General features: G+C 39.4%; 1 protein-coding gene across 2 annotated transcripts in view; it reads right to left on the reverse strand.

Moving 5' to 3' along the window:
• The window catches only part of DLGAP1 (DLG associated protein 1), a 5,750,587-nt gene that overhangs the window by 3,349,047 nt on the left and 2,383,651 nt on the right, over positions 1-17,889 (reverse strand). For both annotated transcript variants that reach the window (XM_044065573.1, XM_044065572.1), the window contains one exon: positions 11,622-11,696. The gene's annotated coding sequence lies outside the window, so the exon portion shown is untranslated. The remainder of the gene's footprint in view (positions 1-11,621; positions 11,697-17,889) is intronic.

Below are 17,889 nucleotides of genomic sequence, written 5' to 3' on the forward strand. Positions count from 1 at the left end.
CCAATGAACAAGTTGGTTCACCTCCTCCCTGTAGGCTCTCTCATCTTCCTTCTTGATAAAGCTGATTACTGTGGTGTCATTTGCAAATTTGATGATTCTATTTGACTGATGCAAAGTTGTGCAGTCATATGTTAGAGTTGTGAAAAGAATTGGACTGAGTACGCAATCTTGTGGGACCCCGGTGTTTAGGGTGATGCTGCTCGAGTGATATTTTCCTGATCTAACTGTTTGTGGCCTTTCAGTCAGGAAGTCAACGATCCAATTGCATATTTTGTTTTCTATGCCTAGATTACTCATCTTAGACAGCAGTTGTTGTGGAATTACCGTACTGAAGGCAGAGCTGAAGTCTATGAACAGCATGCATACATAACAGTCCTTATTTTCCGGATGGTCCAAGGTGTGATGAAGTGTTAAAGGTATGGCATTCACAGTAGAACAATGTGGCCTGTATGTGAATTGCAAAGGATTAAATGTAGCAGGTAGACAGGATGTTATGTGATCCTTGACTATTTTTCGAAACACTTCACCACTACTGAGGTAAGTGCAATTGGCTGGTAATCATTTAATGATGCTGGAGATGGTTTCTTGGGCAGACAGATGATGTTGGTGGTCTTGAAGCATTTGGGCAATTTTCCTGGCTGAGAAATATATTGAAAATGTCTGTGAAGACTGGTGTCAGCTGATCAGCATAGTTTTTAAGTAGTCTCCCTGGGATCATATCTGGATCAGCTTCTTTGCCCGGGTGAACCCTATGTAGGTTCATGTGTACCTTTTCTAAGTTGAGGTGTAGTGATGTGGCATTTGCATTGGTGGATAGTCTCTTTGGGGACATTCTGTTTGATTCCAGGAATCTACTGAAGTAGATGTTTAGCTTGTTTAAAAAGTCTGCGTTATCATCACAATGCATGGATGGTGGCTTATAGTCTGTGATGTTTTGGATCCCTCTCCACCACTGCCTGGGATCTTTCTGGTCAGTGAGGTGTCGGTTTATTTTTAGACTGTAGGCCTGTTTTGCTACTCTCACACTTTTGTTCAAGTTGGCCCTGCCCTTTTTCAAAACGTCTCTGTCTCCAGCCTTAAAGGCAGCATTATTCACTCTCAGTAATTCGCATACCTCACTGGTGACCCAGGGTATTTGGTTGGCTCTGATGGCTATATCCTTCAGGATGGTGGCATCTTTAATAGATTTTGTGATGTATCCCACAACCATTTCAGTGTACTTATCCAAATTAATATATTGCTTTGTGGTGGCAGCCTCATTAAATAGATTCCAGTCAGTGCATTCAAAGCAGTCTTGCAGAACCAAGACAGCTCTTTCAGGCAAGATCCTTATTTGCTTCTTGAAAGTTTTTTCTCTTACTAGCATTTGTTTATATGTGTGAATAAGCAGGATTGAAATGTGATCTGAGCTACCAAGATGGAGGTGGGGGACTGCTTTGAATGCCTGTTTGATATTTGAGTACACTTGATCAAGTGTGTTTTCACCTCTTGTAGAGAAATTTACGTACTGCTGGTAATTTGGTAGCACAGTTTTCAGTTTGACCTGAATGAAATCCCCACCTAAAATGTTGACACAATCTGGGTTCTTGTTTTTCAGATCACAGTCTAGCTGGTACAGACTGGAGAGTGCTTCATAAGTGTTTGGAACTGGGAGATATGTAAACTGCAGTTATAAAGATAGTTGAAGACTCCCTGGGCAAGTAGAATAAACAACGTTTAATTGTAAGGTATTCAATGTCAGCTGAGCAATGGCGAGTAACAACATCATTGTTTTCATACCAGATGTTGTTCATGTATATACAGACACCCCTCCTTTAGTTTTGCCGCTGAGAGCCTGTAACTTGTGTGCTCTGAATAAGGAGAATCTGCCTATTTCAACAGTTTGGTCACTGATATTTGCATTTAACCACATTTATGTATTTATTTATTTAACATTTGTTAACCAGGAAAGTTTGACTTGGAACAAGCCAATTTTCAGTGGAGGCCTGGGGGGAAACGCTCCAGATGCATGTCTTTTTAATGTGGGAGGAAACTGGCACATCAGGAGGAAACCCACATGAATGCAGGGAGGACATGCAGAATAGCGTTCACCAAGAATTGAACCAGAGAATCTCTTGCTGTGAAGTGACAATGCTACCGCTGCACCACTACAACACGTTTATATCACATTATCGAAAGATGAAATTAGCGAACACTATTTCATCGGCCCCAAAACATCTAAGCATGAAAATATCAAACATTCAGAACAGCAAATTTTTTCCCATGGAAAAAAGTTGCTGCTCCGAAACACATACACACAACACAAGCACATCAAACAAACAGCAACCACACACACACACTTAAATTCCTACATCTAACGCTACACTAAACTAAACATACACTACTATCTACCCACTTACCTTAACCCAAACCCTAACCCTAAGGTCCTTCACTATCGCACACTCACCTAACCCGCGCCATAACCCTAACTCACTTAAACCGCCCCAACCCTAAAGTACAAACAATCGCACACTTACCTGAACCCAACCTGCAACTTTCCACCACAGCGCTAAGAATAGCAAAGTCACAGAAACGGCCAACTGAATTATTTCCTGAGGAAAGAATTTGCTGTTCTGCAGCTTTGCTATTCTTAGCGTTCGCTGAATAGTGTTTGATATCAGAACATTCGAAGTTTTAATACTTCGATGTTCTCATATAGACTCACTGCACCATCCACATCTCAGTGAATTTAATAATACAGCTGTTCCTTACCTTACTGTTTATGTTAATGTCCAGCCTGATAAAGTCCATTTTGTTATCCAGAGATCTTACATTAGCCAGCAGCATAGAAGAAATTGCAGGCTGAGTGGAGCTTTTCTTAACTTGAAGCCAATACCAGCTCTGTTGACCCTTGTTCTAGGTCTGTCGCATCTGCTATGCTTTCTCCATTGACTTTTTTTGTTTATTTGAGAGACAAAGCAGCTACAGCAGTCTGGATGAACCTTTAGCAGTATTCCCAGCTCATTAAATGAGTCAAGCCTCACAAGGCCTGCAGACATCAGCCCTGCAAACCACTCACATGCCAAGCCACACTGCAGAAGATTCAGCAGAGCAAAATGATCATAACACCTTCCAACATTAAAAAATTCAGTAAAATGTGTAAATCCAAGTAAATCCACTGAAGAAAAAGAGCTGGAGTGAGTAGTGCATTTGCGAGCCAGAGTAGCTGCAGTCATGCAGGGTGCCGGCTTTTTTTTTTTTTTTTTTTTATACAAGTTAGCAGTTCAAGAGATTTGCAGAAGAGTGGGACTTTCTTCATATTATAAGTAGTCCTAAATACCCTCAGTCAAACGGCTTGACTGAATGTGCAGAGTGCAAAACAGCTGTTATGACAATATTAATGTTTTTCTCAACTTGTCAAATCTCAGAAACATTCCTTGTGATAAACATCTTGGTTCACCTGTTCAGAGACTTTATGTAGAAAAAAAACAGAACCACATTACCAATCAATAGTAATTTATTGGTTCCATGTGCTAAAAACAACAAAGCAGTAAAAGCCCAATTGTTGAAAAAGCATTTGTCCTCAAAGTCTTACTATGATAAAATCAGCAAACTGCTCAGTTCATTGAAAAAGGGGAGACAGTGAGAATACAGATGTCAAAAGGATTTGATCGCATGAGATTTGTGAAAAGTTTGTATCAATAGCAGAGATCATACACTGTGGAATCACAAGGAGTGGAATTCAGACGAAATTGGAAGCATTTGTTAGCAGTGTCCGAACCAGTGCTATAGCATCTTGCCTGTGACAAAGACTCTAGCTCTGAGTGACTTGTCCAGTGTTCCTATTGCAGAGAAAATTCCATCAGTAATCTCCATTCCTGAGAAAATCACTGACAGTCCTCAAGCAGTACATTCCCCAATGAGTGTCCCTGTTGCTAAACCCAATCCTAACTATTATGTCACAAGATCAGGTCACATCTCAAAACCTAGTTCCAGATACATGGCAACCCTGACATGAGTGTTCATAGAGTCATAGGTTCATAGGTAGGTACTAGGCTATTGCCCCTAAGGCCTATATAAGCCTAGCCAAAAAGGTACCCTGGTTTTCGACCACCCAAGAAAATTATTTTCCTGTGCCCTTGTCAAGCAGAGCCACAGAAGTGATCCCTGGGGTGAATTTCCTATTTTCCATCCAATCATCAAGATTTTTCTTGAAGAGTGCTAATGAGGAGCTCTGTTTGACATAGATAGGTAGTCTGTTCCAGAGTATGGGAAGTCTCTGGGACAGGAATCTATCCCTCCAGCATGTTCTGTTTATTGTGGTGACAAGATTTAGGTCCCTAGAGCATGTAGCTCAGAGGGATTGGGATTTCTTTAAGTGGAGCATGTCCAACAGCTCTGGGTTTGACATAGCTTTGTATGTTAGGCAGAGATCACCCCTGAGCAGACGATATGCAATGGAGTAAAGCTGGAGTTTTTTGAGACGGTCTGCGTAGGGCATCTGTTTGAGGCCAGTAATCCTCTTTGTGAGGTATTTCTCCAGCCTTTCCATTTGTTGTAGATGTCTTGTGAGGTACATACCAAAAGAGGCGTTGTACTCTATAATGGGTCTAATGAGTGATGAGCAGAGGGGAACAATGACCTCTTTTTTTCTGGATGAGAAACCTTTTGTGATGAGGTGTGCCACATAGAAGGACTTCTTGACCACTGTGGTGATGTGATTATCAAAGGAGAGACTACTGTCCACCTGTGTCCAAGGTCTCTTATCACACTTTCAGTGTTAAGTAGACTACCGCCTATGTGGTAGTTCATGGGTACAGAGTTTTTGCCAAAGGGGATGACAATGCACTTTTTGGCATTGAGCTTTGTTTTATTTATTAGTGTTTATATAACTGCATGCCTATTCAAATGTTGTTGTTATATGAGACAGCTCAGTAAAGAGGGACGGTGTAGATCAGTGTGTGTGATATACCTTTAAGAAGCTTTCCAGTGAGCCAGCACATGCATATTAGTGCTGAGCATGTGCAAGCAAGAGTGCCATTTTGAGTGAGCAGTCAGAGTGTAAGAATGCAAGTATGTAGTCAGTCAGTTAGTTAGATAGTTCATTTAAATTTAATGTTCCTGCCATCCATCTGATGTATTTGTATACACTAAGCTATTTAAATGAACACCCATGCCTCAACGTCTTCTTAATGCACATAAGAAGAGTGACAAAGGTTTCTTCACTTATTGAGACATTCTGATCAGACACTGGCTCTTCCTGAAACCTTTTATGTTTATATAGCAAATCTGTTTTTTCTTTTATTGGCATATTATTTTATGAATTATTGAGGCCTCTGTAGTGTAAATAGTTGTTATGTTTGCTTGTTTTTTTATCTTATTCAAAATTGTGAAAATAGAAGATACACAAACAACTGAAGAAAACACTCAATGAATGAGGAGCCACCAAGCTGGACAAACAAACACTACTTTATTACTTAAAATAAAAAACAAATAATCCACATAAAATCATGTAAGCGCTTTCGTTTAAGCCTTCTTAAACTTCATCAGACAATTTAAAAATAGTGACATCATTTCCTTTTATACAATCTAACTCATTTCAGTTGACATAATTCAATTAAAACATAATTGGTTAATTAGCTCATGTTGCTGTTACTAGTATGCTTATTCGAATGGTTAAATAAAATGTGTATTATGTATAACTTTCATAAAAAAGGGGACATTCAGAGACTAGATACCTCTTGTATGAAATATACATTTATATTCTCTTTTAGAAATGTGATTTAAAATACATGAATGAATAAATAAATAAATAGTTAATTGATTATTACTACACATCTTCGTTTATGTTAATACCATATGATCAACTTATTCTATGGTAAATATATTTAAACATAATTTTTTTTTTTAAATCGTTTTAAAAAAAATCTTTATTAGAAAGCTTTATAGAAACATTTGAATCAAATGTAAATTTATTTAAACTGCTTACTACCTAATTCCTATAGGCACTACTGACTCCCGTTTAACTCATACAATTTTGTTTCTTTGTAGTGCTTTCAATTTCAGTGCTGGGGTAATTGAGCTGCGCTCATTTATTCCAGGCCATGTATCTGTTGTGTTCTTATTTGCCATTGCAATTCTTTAAGTTCTAAATAAAGGCCCCAAGGTCTCTTATCCTCTATTTTCACCTGGTCTGTCTCTATAAAAGAAAACCGGTGATTGCTATTTTCACTGATATGCTTTGCCAGTGCATTATTAGGTTTATTTTTCTTTATAGCATATTCAAGCTCATAAATTCTTTGAGCTAAATGTCTTTGTTTTTCAGTATAGAAAATTGGGCATGAATTGCATGTAGCCAGATAAACAACAGCTTTTGATTTACAATTATATTTACCATGTAAATAGAACTTCCCATTTCTAATATAGAAACTTTCAATTACTTTAATTTTGTGACACTAATGACAGGCTCCACATTTAGCCATGCCTATATATGTATAATTGTGTGAATCCTTTCCGTGTTTTAACATTTCTTTAAAGCTTCTGCCTTTTGTGGGTTTGTCAGTGATCTGATTTCTACAATGAGGGTCTTCGAGCAATATGGTCCAATTATCTACTAGTATGTCCTTGATCAGATTATGCTCTTGAGTGAAGGTGAGTACTAAAGCTCTCGAGTAGCTGATCTCTTTCTTTAACTTACTTGTTACATCATTGTTTTGAGAAACATCACTAATATTATCTGGATTGCTCGGACTATGTACTGAATTTGTTTATGTAATATAGCTTTATGTTTTAATTGAATTATGTCTTAATTGAAATGAGTTAGATTGTATAAAAGGAAATGATGTCACTATTTTTAAATTGTCTGATGAAGTTTAAGAAGGCTTAAACGAAAGCGCTTACAAGATTTTATGTGGATTATTTGATTTTTATTTTAAGTAATAAAGTAATGGTTTGGTGCGCGATTTAAGGAATTGTTTGTCCAGCTTGGTGGCTCCTCATTCGTTGAGTGTTTTATTCAAATTGTGTTCTTTATCTTTTGTACTAATGTAATGATCAAACAACAATTTGTTTTAATAAAAATATTTGAAGAAAAATACATTTGTATATCATGCTTTTTAAGTGTATTTTTTTAGAAAATGCTCTGGAATGCAAGATGTGTAAGCTGCTAGAGGTGTGCCATTCCACACAGCATAAGTGTTAATGAGTTAATCTGACAAGACAAAGGCTAAAGAGAGCCAATCATTTTGTTTTTTCTTGTACACTGGCTCAGTCAGAGCTCTAGTCAGTTCCCTCCTCTCATTAGGGAACACTACTAAGTGCAAAAGTATATTTTTCCCAGCACCATCAAGGAAAGAACAATTAGTTTTATCTCAGAACTGAAAAATAAATAAAACTCCTCTTCCATGGATGTGAATGGGATTGGTTGCAAGGTCATGTCTGGTAAAACCTATACAGCATCTCAACTGCTTAAACTTTTCTATCCTCATTTAGGTGTTAGTAAACAACTGAATATTAGTCATAAATATATCTCCTTTACACCTGGGAATGCAAATTTATATTTTATTTTCTGCTGTCAGCATTCCTTTATTACCTCAATAGGTTATGATCTTTGGTGAAGCATAGTTTCTGAGAAATCATAATTCATATGCACAGGATGACCCTAGACTATGCAGCTCTACCCTAGCTGAGAAAGTTACTGTAACACCCATCCCATTGCACGCCAAGAAACAAAGAGCACTATAATCCTATGAGGTTTCCCAACAACTCACTCTGTAACAGACAGAAACAACTGATAATACTTTTTAATACACTACAACTTCTTGGAAAACCACTCCAGAGTGTAGTATTTATCTTCACACTATCCAAACAACTTGCAAACTAATACCGTTTCAGATTTCTCCACCAAGGATTACCTTCCCAATGAACTGCTGTTCAATATACACTATTGGGCCATATGTTTCCAAAGTTTTGTTTCTAATTTCCCTAAATTCCTACTTCAACACTAGTACAATGTCCTATTGTTCTTTCAAAATCAGGGGAGTGTAGCTTCCAGTCATAATGAACCAACACTCTCAGTAGCTAACTCTTATATGATCACAGTGAGTGTAGCTCTCACATCTTTTATTCAGAACAGCATTAGTTACGTACTTCTATCTTTATCACTTCCATTCTCAGCTGCAGGTATGTGGTCAACTTCAGTTTCAATCTTCTCTCCCCAAACTACCTCTTTTTCTATTTTGCTAGATTTTATTTTATCATGATTGTAATGTGAAACTGTAGCAATACTATTAATCTCACTCAAATTAGAAACTTAATTCTATAAAGACGTTCATTTATATTTTAATACTGTGCCAACTAAAGAGATGGCCCACCTCTCTAAACAGAATGAAATCTCTCTAGTTCTGGGACTGTTTTAGACAAAGTCACTTGCAATCCAAGTGTTTTGAAATTTACAAAAAGGGCCACCATTAAGGCAAAAGAGGCACACTTAAGGCAAATGATTTTAAGGAAATTATATTTGGTAAATTCCACATCAGTCAATGACAGTAACACAAAAAATGGTTGAACTGCATGTGTTCACAGCAAGAAATCTCATCGGAACATGTGAAATGAAAAGCACAGATGTTTGAGTGCAGTTCTTCTTTAGTCTAAGACTGCAGAATCTTGGAGATATAATACATATTTTAAGGGGGGGGTGAAGGCCCCCATACTAGTGGTGCAGAAAAAACCTGAATCCCCACACCCGCGAAAACATATCCTTCAAAAGCCAAGGTTATGTTTTCCATGTTGTGGCTCACCCAGGTAAGATTATTTTGCTCAAACTACAGAACCTAAAACATTATACAGTTACAATAGCAAGTCCATAGAAAACTGTAACATATTTTTTGTGACATTGTGACATATCTGTGGCCTCCACATAAACCTTATAGAATATGTACTTATTTTTATTCAGGAATTAGGTAGCAAGAGTTTCTGCAGAATGTGAATTGCATATTTGTGACTGAAAAGATGCATAATTGTATAATACTTGTGTTTGTTTTTCTGCATATTGTGTAAAAATGTGCATAAGGTCAGGAAACATGCCCTTCTTTGAAAGCACAGCCAAGACCATGGACAAGCTGAAGTTTTCTTCTCCATCAGGTGGTACAGCAGAAAGTAAAGGTATTCCGTTCTCCCAGCTTAAATATGGCCTTCCCCTCATAGCCTAGGCATCAAAAAAATCAAACTATAACCAGTAAAATCTGCAGATTATTTTCTTAGGTCTCTAAAAATGAACACTACTGTAAAACACCGAAAAAAACAAAATGGCTCAATGTTCAACAAAGGGATGACCCTCTCCAAGAATTCCAACTAATCAAACTACTTGTCCATCAGACCTTCTCTCTCTTAATAGCAAAATTAATTAGACAGCTTGCTTACAACCTCAGAAACCACAATCTCTGTCCCCACACTGCAACCACCTAAAACTAAACTCCAGCTTTTCTATGGCAGATCACAAACTCAAGGGAAAGTATCCCCCCACAAATAAAAGACACCTCATCTTATCCTAAGTTTAGGACTCAGCTGAAGGCTCACCTACTTTCCATTAAACAGATTTTATTGCCTGTTTTCCAACTATAGCACCTAACCTGAGCTACAACACTATATCTTTCCCTACTAATAACACCCTTACTGCAGCCCATATGGCATGTTCTATTGCCACAATCTACACTTTTTTCACTCACATAATCTTTTGCTTAACATAACTTCTCCTTCCTCTTCTAAGGTACTCTAACATCCTTCACTCTATTCAACTATCCTATCATTCCCATTTAGACAGCAGACAGCTATAGCTATGACACAAACACCTTACTTTCTAAGTAAGATTTGCATTGATTTACTGTGAATAATCAATATTACCATCACATATACTCTTTACATTTCATATCTGATAATTGTATTTCATAGGCATGCATTTCTATTAAACTTTTGCTATCTCACACTAAAAGTCATTTTAACTTTCTTTATACTTCTGGGTTGAGACTAAAATTGCTCTACCTCAATTACCAAATATTAAATAAAAAAAAAAATCACATAGGTCAACTGATTAAAACATAACTGAAATGAATACTAAGTTAAGTGATTGGTATGTAGAGCTATTTATTTTAGTACAATGAAAATATTGTTTCTTATTATACCACTTTTTGAAATGACTCTTCATTTGCATTGGATGGTACATATTTTTGAAAACTCTCAACTATGTAGTAACAGCCTGAATACTGGAAGAATGAGCTGACCCAAAAGAAAACTGCTAAGAGTGATGTTATCAGTAATGCGGCATAGACTAGAAATTTCAACATATGCACTACAGGTATCAGGGCTGAGATACAATCTTAAATTATTTCATGGTCTGGAATAAGCACAGTGCTGCATTTAAATGTGTAGATGTAATAACTTTATAATGGGAGCTTAAATATACATCATTATTGTAAATAAATTCTAGAAGGCAGGTTGTAAGTGTTATTTCTTTTACGTTGTATTGCATTCTTCTACTACCTACTTAAAAAGTCTGCTAACAAAAAATTATGTGGGCTTAAGGTTTAATTATCAAGTTATTACATGCCCAAACTGAATGCAGCACTACAGTCATAGTCAAATTCAGATAATTTTGGTTTCATTGTAGTAATCATCAGTTCAAGGTCATACACCATCAGGGTTCAGAAAGGCAGAGGGTTACAGCCCCAACTTCTTCCTCATATATGTGCGTACCTTATGAATCCAGCTTGACTATTTTTTTCGTAGCCATAATTGCTGTGGCATTGTCTAATAAACTATTGCTTTCCTCTTTGTCAAATGGTGCAGAAATTTCCAGTAACTGGAAAGTCCAACTGTTTTGTAATATAAAGAATATGTGAGTAACAGAAGTCTGCCCAGACATATGAATTCCAATAAGGCATTATGAAAGAAGTTTTGTCTCAACGATTTTCATATCCATATAAGATGGTTTCATCTCATTAATCCCTCACATTAAAAAATACTGCATTTCCTTTTATTGTTTCTCATTGCCATTGCAGTATCAGTACATAATCTATGGCAAGAATGCTGAAATTGTTTTTACTGACAATTTTATCTTAAACATATGTAAAGCCAATTCATTCTTTTCAATCTCTGTTCTAAGCACAAAGCTGAAGACAATCTTCTTGAGATCTGCATAGTTTACAAGATGAGTTTTACTATACACAAGGAGTCATTTATTACATTTCTTGTATTTCAAGTAGGCCATACTTGACCATTTCCAAATGCCATTCTGATGCAAAAGCCAAAAAAGCAAGGACAGGAAATAAAGTGCAAACACAGTGACATATTAAAGCTATGTATAAAAACAACATTACCAGCTTGCCAAGGGGAACAGAATTTATTTAACAAACTTAAATACAAAAAAAAAAAAAAAGAAAAGAAATGTGACCAGCATTTCATATCATTTTACAGGAGTCTTAAGGTGTTGACAGAAGTCTAAACTTAACAAATTCTGTTTGCCTTATACAATCTACCAAATATAATTATGTGTAGTCCTGCATCACATATTTTGTGCAATGATTGCAAAGTTAAATTAGACATCTATCAGAAAAAATACAAAATTAAGTGTTCACTTATTAACTTACCAAGCTTGCACAGTCAGGTGTTCTGATGCATTCCGTAAAACCAATGTCAGCCTTAGGGGTAATGCAAATGAAAAACTGAAAAAAAAAGCATAACAAAGATAAATTGGTGAATGAATGCAGAGCAGAACTCACCAGACAGAAATATTATACAAGTAACAGTTACCACAAGCAAGTATTATAGATTTTTTATTACCCACAGTAAATAGATGTCGATAGAAGTGACTCCATTAGTTCATTCTAAAACAAGCATTTGTAATTTCTTTATACATAGGTTAATGCATGAAGCTTTAAAAGCATTGAGTGAGAAAGTGTCAGCATACAAGAAATACCAAATGTTGACTGTGCTCTTGTGATGATAGAAAAAAAATGTTCATCATGATATGGTGACAGAAACTGTAGATGTGGAGGAGGCACCAGAGCTGCAGAATCCCATACCATTATGGCTATAGCTTTAGAACATACCCACTCCTTGAGAATGTTCATAGTTTCTTAGGTAAGTATTAGGATAGCTGACCTTGTGAGCCATTTTAAACTTAGCCTATTTCCATTTCTGTGCTTGAAATAACCTTTCTGATTTGGTTATAGATTTGCCTTACTCATCCCATGGTCGATAATTGTATATTACCCTGAAATGAATAACTCAGATCATACCATAGATAATTTGAGAGGACCCCCCCTCGTGCATGGGATAAAGGATATAGGAGCTGCCTCTCTTCACTAATTTACAGAGGGCAGTCCTATGGTAAATTTTATGCTTCCCATCCATAGATGCTAAGTTGTGCTTAAATATGGATGAGGATGATTTTGATTAATGTGGATGAGGAATCTGTTCCATAGCAATGGTATCCTCTGTGACGCCCGTGCCTTGGCCCAGCAATCAAGGAGCCTCAATCCTCACCAACAGCACCAGAGAGGGAGTCTTATATATGAGGAAAGGATAAAAAATACACACAGTAAAGTGCAAATTCCCTTAAGAGCACACAGAGATCACAGTCAGTCATTCGCTCCCTTGCTCCCCAGGTCCCCAATAAGACTCCCCACTGGCACAGCTATAGGGTCCAGATCTCAACCTAGCTGGCAAGCTAAAACCTCCAGTACCTTCTCTGTCCAACCAATGCTCCATGTCCCTGTCCAAGTAGCTGACACACACACACTTCAAGATAAATATTTATACAACTTCACAGACACTCCTGAGAAAGGCTGACACAGATTCCCCAGCTGTGCCCCTATATCCAGACTATACAGTAGTAATTACTGCCACCAACAGCCAATAATTATCAGCTATGCAAAGGCTCTTAAAAGGGTGTCACATTATTACTGTGCAATATTAATATCCAATAGTAGTGTAACTTAAGCAATCAAGACTTATCGGAAGGGCTTAGTCCAGGATCACTTATAAGCATGCAATGTACTCTAGAGCTTAAATTATCTCTACATACACCAACCACAGTTGAAAAGGGTTTACATATTTAATAATAAATACTAACAACACAAGACAATACTACTACACCACAGTGCCATCAAGAGTTCAGAGATCACACAGAAACTTAAAATAATTCAGTAGTACAGTTCTGACATAACAGAAAAACACTTAGTCTAATCTTTTTCTAATTCATAGCTATTGCTACAAGAAAACATACTTCTAAAATAACTTACTTAAGACAACAGGCAGTGCTGAATTAGATGTCAAAGATCAAAATGCTTCATAATCACTGGTTCTCACTGTTTAAATTTCAACTCAGTTCTGCTAAACATTACATCATCTTTTACACCTTCCTGGTTCCCATGCCACACAGAAACTGCATTTACATTATTTTATACTTAGAGCAATAAAGGACATTCCACATGTAAATTCTGATCATTAACTTTAGCCTTAAAACAATATGCAGGAAGCCTTAATCTAGTTAGACTGGAGCCGAATTATAAAACATCAAAGGCAGTGATGAAATAATTTTAATTTCAAAAGAAAGATTTGCAATGCTTGACTTAGTTTTCATTACAGCAGATGGCAATGTTGCCACATTGTTGAAACAGCATTTCTTTACATTTAAGACACAAGCCTGTATTTTACATTTATATTTACAAATGCCAGAATTATGTATCAAATTCAATTGGACTAGGCTGGCAGCCATCACCCATCTCTACCCAATCTTCACATCGCCCCCCCCCCTGGAGAACTCAAGCTAGTTTTTCAAGTGACCCTTGAGAAATGCCGTTTGAAAGGGTTAGGTCTATCTGAGTGTACCTCACCCCATTTCCTGTATTGACAGCCCACCTGAATTGGCATTGCTAATCCCACTGCGGTGCTGCACTGACATATCATATGATTGCAACCCCAGGCTCCATCTTAGCAACTTGGCATTTTGCTGACTGGCTATGTTTAATCATATTAGAGGGTTGTGATCTGTCATAACAGTGAATTTCCTTCCATACAGATAAGGCTGAGGTTTCTGTAGTGCCCACACTATGGCTAGACATTCCTTTTCTACAGCTGCATAGAATTCCTCCCTGGGTTGGAGCCTATGACTGAGACTGGGTACTCTTCCCCCTATGAAGAAATCTGGCTAAGTACAGCCCCAACCCCATGGTTTGAAGCATCCACTTGCACAACAAATTCTTTGCTGTAATCTGGACTGGCTAACACAGCGGGTCCTCCCAAAGCTTCTTTAAGCTTCTGGAATGCCTGCTCACATGCTGGGGTCCAAACTACCTTTTCTGGCCTGTTCTTCCTTGTCAGTTCTGTGAGGGGAGCAGCTATGGTACTATAACTAGGGACAAACTTTCTGTAGTACCCTGCTGTCCCCAGGAATGCCCAAACCTGCTTTTTAGTAACAGGTGCAGGCCATGCCTGAATGGCTTCCACTTTGGCAGGTTCTGGCCCTATCTTACCACTTCCCACTCTATGTCCTAGGTAGGAGAGCTCTGCCATACCCACCTGACATCTGCTAGGCTTAATGGTCAACCCTGCCCTCTGTAGTCTGCCCAGCACCTCTCTGACATGCTGAAGGTGCTCTGGCCAGGAATAGCTGTAGATGGCAATATCATCTAGGTAAGCAAGGGCAAACCGTCTTGCTCCTACTAGGATATTATCTACCAGCCTCTGGAAAGTTGTTGGGGCATTCTTCATCCCAAAGGGCATCTTTGTGAACTCGTACAAGCCAAAATGAGTCACAAAGGCTGACTGCTCTCTATTACTGGGAGTGAAGGGCACCTGCCATTGTAAGATCAATGGTTGTAAGATACTTAGCCCCATCCAGCTGCTCTAGGACCTCATCTGCCCTAGGCATGGGGTAAGCATCTAACTCTGACTATTTAATTTCCGATGGTACCATCCTATTTTGGCACCAGCACCACTGGGGAAGCCCAGGAACAGTTGGACTCTTGAATCACCCCTAGTTCCAAAATCTCCTGTACCTCCTCCCTCAGAGTCTGTTTGACTCTCTCAGGCACCCTCTAGGGGGCCTGCCTAATAGGCCTTTGGGGTCATGTATCCACCAGGTGCTGCACCAGGTGGGTGCACCCTGATTTCCCAGTGAACATGTCCCCAAATTCCTGCAGCACTGCTCAGATTTCTCAAACCTGGGTAGGAGATAGATGCTGGGACATGGCTACCCCTTCCACTGAGGTGTCACCCCAAGCCTCACTGAGGAGATCAAGTCCCCAGATCTCCCTGAGACTCTTCCTGCAATCCATTGCAAATGCTCAGCACAAGGTCCTCCATATCATGGTACGGTTTCATCATGTTAACATGGTTCAATTTGTGCCCCTGCTGTCTGCCTAGCAGTTCCACCATGTGGTTAACATCACTTACCTTTCACCTTGTAGGGACCCTCCCAAGCTGCTTGCATCTTGTGTCTGACAGGAATGAGAACCATTAACTGCTGCCCCACAGCATACTCTCTAGCTCGAGCATTCCTGTCATACCATAACTTTTTCTGTTGTTGGGTTTCTGCCAGGTTCTCCTGGGCCAAGTCCATGAGTTCCCTGAGCCATGTCCTTAGGTTTAGGACATATGCCACAACAGACTCCTTGTGAGGTTCACACTCACCTTCCCACTCATCTCAAATTAAATCTAGAGGTCCCCTCACCCTGTGCCCATACAGCAACTCAAAGGGTGAAAAACCTGTGGATTCCTGGGGAACCTTTCTATAAGCAAACAACAGATGGGGCAAATATTTGTCCCACTCCCTCATAAACTGATCTGCAAATGCCTGTAGCATGGACTTGATTGTAGAGTTTAACCTTTCAACAAGACCATTAGTCTGTGGATGGTAGGGGGTGGTCTTCATGTACTTCACCCGACAGGACTTCCACAGACAAGCCAGCAGGTCTGACATGAAATTGGCACCTTGGTCAGTCAGTATTTCTTTTGGGAAACCTGCCCTGCTGAAAATCTCTAACAAAGCATTTGCCACCTTCTCTGTCTCAGTGGAGGACAAAGCCACTGCCTCAGGGTATCATGTAGCATAATCCACTACCACTAGGATATACTTTTTCCCCTGTGGAATTTGGGGGACTCAGAGGACCCATAATATCCATAGCTATTCTCAGAAATGGCTCCTCAATCACAGGCAAAGTCATTAAAGGAGCTCTCACCTTGCCTCCTGCCTTGCCTACCTTTTGGCACTGCTCACAGGTCCTGCACTACCTTGTTACATCTCTGGAAATTCCAGGTCAATAGAAGTCCTGCATAATATGTCTCTTTGTACATTTTATGCCCATATGACCTGCAAAGGGAATATCATGGGTTATGGCTAGAAGCGCCAGATGGTAGGCTCTAGGCACTACCAACTGCTGTACTCTCTCACCTTCTAGCCCTCCCTCAGGGGCCCATTCTCTGTAAAGTAACCCTCTGTCCCAGTATACAGATTCCCCCTTTCCTTGAGAATCAGGTGCCTCCCTGGCTACCTGCCTTAGGCCTTGCAATGTAGGGTTTGAGAGTTGAGCCTGTCTCAACTCTCTCCTTGTAACCCTTCCCAGCTCCCCTTCCACATGAAGTCTGGCATCCTCTGACAGCTGTGCCTCACTGTCAGCCTGGGTACTACTACTCACCTCTACATTTGCAGTTACCCTGTCCAAGGGAACATCAGTACCCACAAGCATTAGTGGCTCACCTTCAGTCTCACTGCTACAGAGAAGCTCCCTCCCTGAAGTAACAATCTCAGCAGTCCTAGCTGCAAGTATGCAGTTTGTCTGCATCTCTCCCAGACTACCAGATCCACATGCTTGTCTCCTAGCCTCACTGCATGTAACTGCATAAGCACATGGTACTGCCTCGTCCAAATCCTTCCCTCTCAGGACATCTGCAGGATGGTAGTTTAGTACCCCTGCTGACTCGAGACAACCTACTATTCGCATTTAGTCTTTCCCACTTACTGGCTCCCTCAACTTTGGTTCCCCACCTTGCCTTCATGGACATCTGTATTCCACATGGCCCAACTGGTTGCATTCAAAACATTTAACCCTAGCTCCTGGATGTGTCCCTGGACTAGTGGCTTCCCCTGCTATGGCAGATTCTGTTGTGATAGTCTGTGCTGCCCACCATGGGTTCCTTTAGACCCATGAGCAGTACTGGGGGGTCCCCTTCCTGTGCAGGGCTGCCCTGCTGGCCAGGTAGAGATCTTTCTTCTTCCCCAACTCATCTGAAGTAGCACATTGTCTATCAGCTAACCAGGTCCTCATGTCCTCAGGCAAAGTGCTAAGGGTTTGTTCCCTCACCAAAAGGTCTGCCAGCCCTTCAAAAGTGGTGACCTGACTTCCACTCACCCAGCTATGAAAATAAGTGCTCAGTTCAGCAACATATTCACACACACTTTCATCTACCTTGCATCTATGCTCACAAAACTTTTTCCTATACGTTTCAGGTGTTAGCTTAAAACATTCTAAAAGACATTTTTTACAGCAGTATAATCAAAATAGACAGCGTCAGGCATTTCTGACAGAAAAGTTACAGCTTTCCCTTGGAGTAAGGGGGTCAGGAACCATACCCAGAGCCTTTGGTCAACACTATACTGTTTTTATACCCTCTCAAACATATGAATGAAACTATAAAAATTATCCCCCTCTTTAAATTGCGGAAGAAATTTACTCACCTGTCCAATTACTCCCTTCCCCATTACCTCCATGATTCTGGTGAAGAGTCAGCATTTCCCTCTCATGCCTCCTCTGATGCTCCTTTTCTTCGGCTTCTATCTTCAAATGCCTGACCTCCAACTCAAGTCTCTTTAGCTCCAGCTGGATTTTTAATTCCACTGCAGAAAGGTTGAGC

Source organism: Protopterus annectens, chromosome 3.part0, assembly GCF_019279795.1.
Source record: "Protopterus annectens isolate FY-2018-M chromosome 3.part0, PAN1.0, whole genome shotgun sequence".
Classification (NCBI taxonomy): domain Eukaryota; kingdom Metazoa; phylum Chordata; order Ceratodontiformes; family Protopteridae; genus Protopterus; species Protopterus annectens.